Genomic DNA, 6,035 nt, shown 5'->3' on the forward strand with positions numbered 1-6,035 from the left:
GCTGCTTTGTCCTGGATGGTTTAGAGCTTCTTGAGTGTTGTTGGAGCTGTGCTCATCCAGGCAAGTGGAGGGTATTCCATCACACTCCTGACTTGTGCCTTGTAGATGGTGGAAAGGCTTTGGGGAGTCAGGAGGCGAGACACTCGCCACAGAATACCCAGCCTCTGACCTGCTCTTGTAGTCACTGTATTTATGTGGCTCGTCCAGTTAAGTTTCTGGTCAATAGTGACCCCCCGGATGTTGATGGTGGTTAGACTCTCTCTTGTTGGAGATAGTCATTGCCTGGCACTTGTGTGGCGTGAATGTTACTTGCCGCCTATCAGCCCAAGCCTGGATGTTGTCCAGGTCTTGTTGCATGTGGGCATGGACTGCTTCATTATCTGGGGCGTTGCGAACTGAACTAAACACTGTGCAATCATCAGCGAACATCCTCACTTCTGACCTTATGTTGGAGGGAAGGTCATTGATAAAGCAGCTGAAGGTGGTTGGGCCTAGGACACTGCCCTGAGGAACTCCTGCAGCGATGTCCTGGGGCTGAGATGATTGACCTCCAACAACCGCAACCATCTTCCTTTGTGCCAGGCATGACTCCAACCAGTGGAGAGTTTTCCCTCTGATTTCCATTGACTTCAATTTTACTAGGACTCCTTGATGCCAGACTCGGTCCAATGCTGCCTTGATATCAAGGGCAGTCACTCTCACCTCACCTCTGGAATTCTGCTCTTTTGACCATGTTTGGACCAAGGCTGTAATGAGGCCTGGAGCCGAATGGTCCTGGTGGGTTAGATAGAGTAAATCTCCCTCTACAGTGTCCCACGGTGCACTCTATTGTCAGCTACACCCTGAGTTAGATGCAGTATAAAACTACCTCCAACAATGTCTCACAGCCACAGCCTCAGAAGATTACCCTTACTGTGCAAGTGTGACATTTCTATTTCATGCATGAGGCGCCCCTATGGTCTCCCAGAGTAACCCGGATAATCTATATTAAATGTTGGTCAGTTTCCACTTGCATTTACTGGTGCTGATGAACCCTGTGGGACAGTCTGACAGTGGCTGAAGGACAAAGAAGAAATGTCCATATTTCAAACAATGTTAATTTATTCACAGCAATGTTTCGGAGAGTTGACAGATGAAAAAAAAATTACATCTTCAGATGTAGCAGGCGACCAACCATAGTGATCCACCTAACTCAGCGTGGAGAGCATATTGATGGTCCAACAGCTGAGGTGCAGGATTTCCTGCTATTTCGGATCCAGTGCTGCTGTGCTTGATAATTGCAATCTTTATTGGCAGCCGTGCTTTCAGCTACCTAGGTCCTAAGCTCTGGAATTCCATCCCATAACCTCTCTGCCTCTCTACCTATCTCCTCTCTTAAGACGCTCTTTAAGACCTACCTTCTTGACCAAGCTTTTGGTCACCTGTCCTAATATCAATTTACATGGCTCAGTGTCAAATTTTGGCTGATATCGCTCCTGTGAAGCGCCTTGGGGCGTTTTACTACGTTAGAGGCGCTATATAAATGCAAGTTGCCGTTGTATTATGACCTGCATGCTTCGGTCTCCCAGTTCCCTATTGAGAACCGTAAACAGGGAGCTGTGTGTGTTAGCTTGGCTCAGCCGGTAGCTCCATATCCGATTCAGAAGCTTGTGAGTTTGAGCCATCAAGGCTTCAGCATGTAATCACAGCTCAGTACCGGGGGAGTGCAGCATTGTTGATGGTGCCGTCCTTTGGTTGCGATGATCAGGCTAGGCCCTGTCCGCCTATTGCAATGTTTAAGGTAGATGTTAAATATTACATTCCCCTATTTGAAGAAGAGCAGGGAATTCTTCTGGTGTTCTGTCCATCATTCTCCCTCAACCGACACAATCGAGAAACTGTGTAACTAGCCATTCAACTCATTGATGTGTATGAGACCCTAGCTGGAGCAGACTGGCCTTGTGATAACACACTTCTTAAGTGTAGGTATTTTTAAGATGAAATTACTGACCTATTGATAAGCACTAATTGGTCTAATTGCTAATGTAGGTGTCAGCCGTGGTTCAGTGGGTCGCACTCTCGCCTCTGAGTCACTACATTGTGGGTTTCAGCCCCACTACAGAGACTTGACCACATAATCCAGGCTGACACTCCCAGTGCAGTACTGAGGGAGCACTGTACTGTCAGAGGTGCCGTCTTTCAGATGAGATGATAAACCAAGGCCCCGTCTGTCCTCTCAGGTCAGCGTAAAAGACCCCACCAGACTATTTCGAAGAAGAGCAGGAGAGTTCTCCCCGGTGTCCTGGCCAACAGTTACCCCTCAATCAACATCACTAAAAAACATATGATCTGGTCATTGTCACATTGCTGTTTGTGGGACATTGCTGTTGGCAAATTGGCTGCCGCGTTTCCTTCATTACATAAGAATATAAGAACATAAGAATTAGGAGTCGGAGTCGGCCATACGGCCCTGTGAGCCTACTCCGCCATTCAATAAGATCATGGCTGATCTTCGACCTCAACTCCACTTTCCTGACCGATCACCGAGAGTCCAAAAACCTATCGATCTCAGCCTTGAAGATACTCAACAGCTCAGTATCCACAGCCATTTGGGGCAGAGAATTCCAAAGATTCGCAACCCCCTGAGTGAAGGAACTCCTTCCCTTCTCAGTCTTAAATGGCCGACCCCTTATCCTGAGACTATTGCAACAGTGACCACACTTCAAAAAGTATTTTTAAAAATTGGCTGTAAAGTGCTTTATTACATCTTGATGTCATGAAAGGCACTATATAAATGCAAGTTCTTTCTGTCTTTCTTTAAAAGCAGCTTTAGAAACAGTTAGTTAGTGTGATGGACTGTAATTTCTTTCTGGGTGGATGAACTAGGCTCGGACAAATGGCCTTCTTCACCTATCTTGTGAAACAGAATCTTAAGTAGGCTTCTTAGAACTTTGTTTGCTAAGATTCACAACATTATGCCTCTCAAACATTTCGAGGGACGTTTCCCTTTTGCCAGACTGGGTAAGGATGGCAGGTTTCCTTTTCTAAAGGCATGAGTGAACCAGTTGAGTTTTTATGACAATTCGACAGCTTCATGAGTGGACCAGACACTTTCCGCAAAATGCGTGTATGCATGCTGTGATGATGAGATGAGGAGATGCATTTTCCCTTTAATCGGTGTCCTTGAAGACTGGCTGTTTCCATCGTGGTAGGCTGTGTGAGTTGGCAGAATGGTTGTGAATAAAGAAGGTGTTTGTGTGAAGCAGAGGTTGCCCTTAGCAGAACTGAGTTCCCCTGACACCCAGATGCTGAGAGAGAAAGAGTATGAGAGGCAAAGAGGTGAATGAAGGCTGAGTGGTAGAGGCTGTGTTTTGGTAAGAGTGCCTAGACTTACTTTGGCTACCCTTGTGAGGTCATTAAAGTTCTTCCGACATTGTGTGGCAGTCCTTGGGGTGGTGGAGGTCACACTGACTGCCTCTGCATCACTCTCTCATGGGGCCTCCCGTCCTTAGTGCCCAACAATATTAATCTTCTGGTCCTGACTTCTGCCTTAACGACCTCCAGGATGCATCCTGGAATCTGGGAGCCCTAACACCTACTGACACCTACAAAGCTGCTGCTGCTCCTGCTGTTCTTGCAGAATAGTGATGTTGCCCTTTGCTGCAGCCTTTTAATATATACGTCAGAACTGCATTCCCCACCACCACCTCCCCTCCTCCCCCACAGTCATAAACCCACCAGGAGCAGTATTACTGCTCCAAACCTGCCCTGCATAGCAAATGAGGGCCCTGGGAGGAAATTTCAGTGGGTTAGCAGTGGATTTATATTGGCAGGCGGTATTCTTGGCCCCCTTGCTAACGGGAGGGAAGTCCAAGCTGGAGAGTCCGGACCAAGTGTAGTCTTTAGGTGAATCAGGGTTCGAGGGCAGGGGATAATTGCACCCAGATATAATTCAGTCCCCTTTTTAAAGTCATACATTATATCTTATTTTTATATTTCCATTATAAATTTCTGTGTTCACATTAATAATGGTGCCAGCCATGGCTCAGTGGGTCTCACTCTCGCCTCCGAGTCACAAGGTTGTGGGTTTAAGCCCCACTCCAGAGACTTGAGCACACAAATCCAGGCTGACACTCAGGTGTCCTGGGGCCAATATCTATCCCTCAACCAACATCACTAAAACAGATGATCTGGTCATGATCACATTGCTGTTGTGGGAGCTTGCTGTGCACAAATTGGCTGGCATGTTTCCTACATTATAACAGTGATTACACCTCAACAAGTACTTCATTGGCTGTAAGGCGCTTTGGGATATCCGTTGGTCACGAAAGGCGCCATATAAATGCAAATCTAAATTTATTATGGAATTGGCGTTGCAAATTTGTCCTGCTGTAATTACGGCCTCCTGTCAGTGGTGGCGCTGCAGCAGATCCAGGGGGCGGGTGTAATTACAGCGTGACATGTTTACATAGGCACTTTGCATTAACAATGTGCATTAGCTATATATATAGATTATTTTCACTACGTAGAAGAGATTTGCATATCAGCCTGGCTGTTGCAGATACAGTAAATATATCATAGGGCAGGTGATTTTTATATGGATGTGATTTATAATCCCTGTTTATGGTATTTCCTACCCATAAAAAATATCGATTTGCCCCAGGTTAGTGGAGAATTACCAAACGCAAATAAATATTTTTGGAACTACTTGCCTGTTACTATTTCACTGACAATCTTCGTGTTGTTAGAATTACACCACTGAGAATGCTGCAAAAATGTCAGTTCTACAATGTTGATTTATGTTCAAGTACCTCCTATAGATCAATGGATAAAACTCCGCTCCCGACGGCCCAGCTGATTTCTGGGCGTGGTTGCAGGGTCCAGGTTCTACTTGTGATCAGTGCGATGAAACAGTCCCACCCGGTAAGAGTTAGCTCCCAGACCCCGGGGTTCCGAAGGGAAGCATGAAGCAGGCTTCCCACTCCCGATGGCTATCCTGCAAGAAAGTGGGAATTGGGCGAGGATAAGAACAGGCATGCCCGTGCTGCCCACCCTGTTGGAATGCCTGCCGACACTCATTGTCTAGGCCAGCACAGAAAGAATGGTCACTTGGAGGAGGTACTGGAAGGCCGTGGACCACTGTGGAGTTGTACCTCAGACTAAATCAGCACTTTAAAATGTGGGGGCGGAGGAGGGTGGAAATGAAGAAATGGGGAGGGCACAACAGTCCAGGATGACCAGCAGTGTGTTCCCATGTATTGGATTGGGGTGAAACGGTGCTGTTCAAAGTTCAATGTCTCTGTTAAAATACCACGGGTTAGATACAGAGTAAAGCTCCCTCTACACTGTCCCATCAAACACTCCCAGGGCAGGTACAGCACAGGTTAGATACAGAGTAAAGCTCCCTCTACACTGTCCCATCAAACACTCCCAGGGCAGGTACAGCATGGGTTAGATACAGAGTAAAGCTCCCTCTACACTGTCCCATCAAACACTCCCAGGGCAGGTACAGCATGGGTTAGATACAGAGTAAAGCTCCCTCTACACTGTCCCATCAAACACTCCCGGGGCAGGTACAGCACGGGTTAGATACAGAGTAAAGCTCCCTCTACACTGTCCCATCAAACACTCCCAGGGCAGGTACAGCACGGGTTAGATACAGAGTAAAGCTCCCTCTACACTGTCCCATCAAACACTCCCAGGGCAGGTACAGCATGGGTTAGATACAGAGTAAAGCTCCCTCTACACTGCCCCATCAAACACTCCCAGGGCAGGTACAGCATGGGTTAGATACAGAGTAAAGCTCCCTCTACACTGTCCCATCAAACACTCCCAGGACAGGTACAGCACGGGTTAGATACAGAGTAAAGCTCCCTCTACACTGTCTCATCAAACACTTCCAGGGCAGGTACAGCATGGGTTAGATACAGAGTAAAGCTCCCTCTACACGGTCCCATCAAACACTCCCAGGGCAGTCACAGCACGGGTTAGATACAGAGTAAAGCTCTCTCTACACTGTCCCATGGGCACACAGGCTACATGCTAATAGTCCACAC

The sequence above is a fragment of the Somniosus microcephalus genome, chromosome 8 (genome assembly GCF_052327205.1).
Source record: "Somniosus microcephalus isolate GS21.2 chromosome 8, FLI_Smic_1.0, whole genome shotgun sequence".
Taxonomy (NCBI): Eukaryota; Metazoa; Chordata; class Chondrichthyes; order Squaliformes; family Somniosidae; genus Somniosus; species Somniosus microcephalus.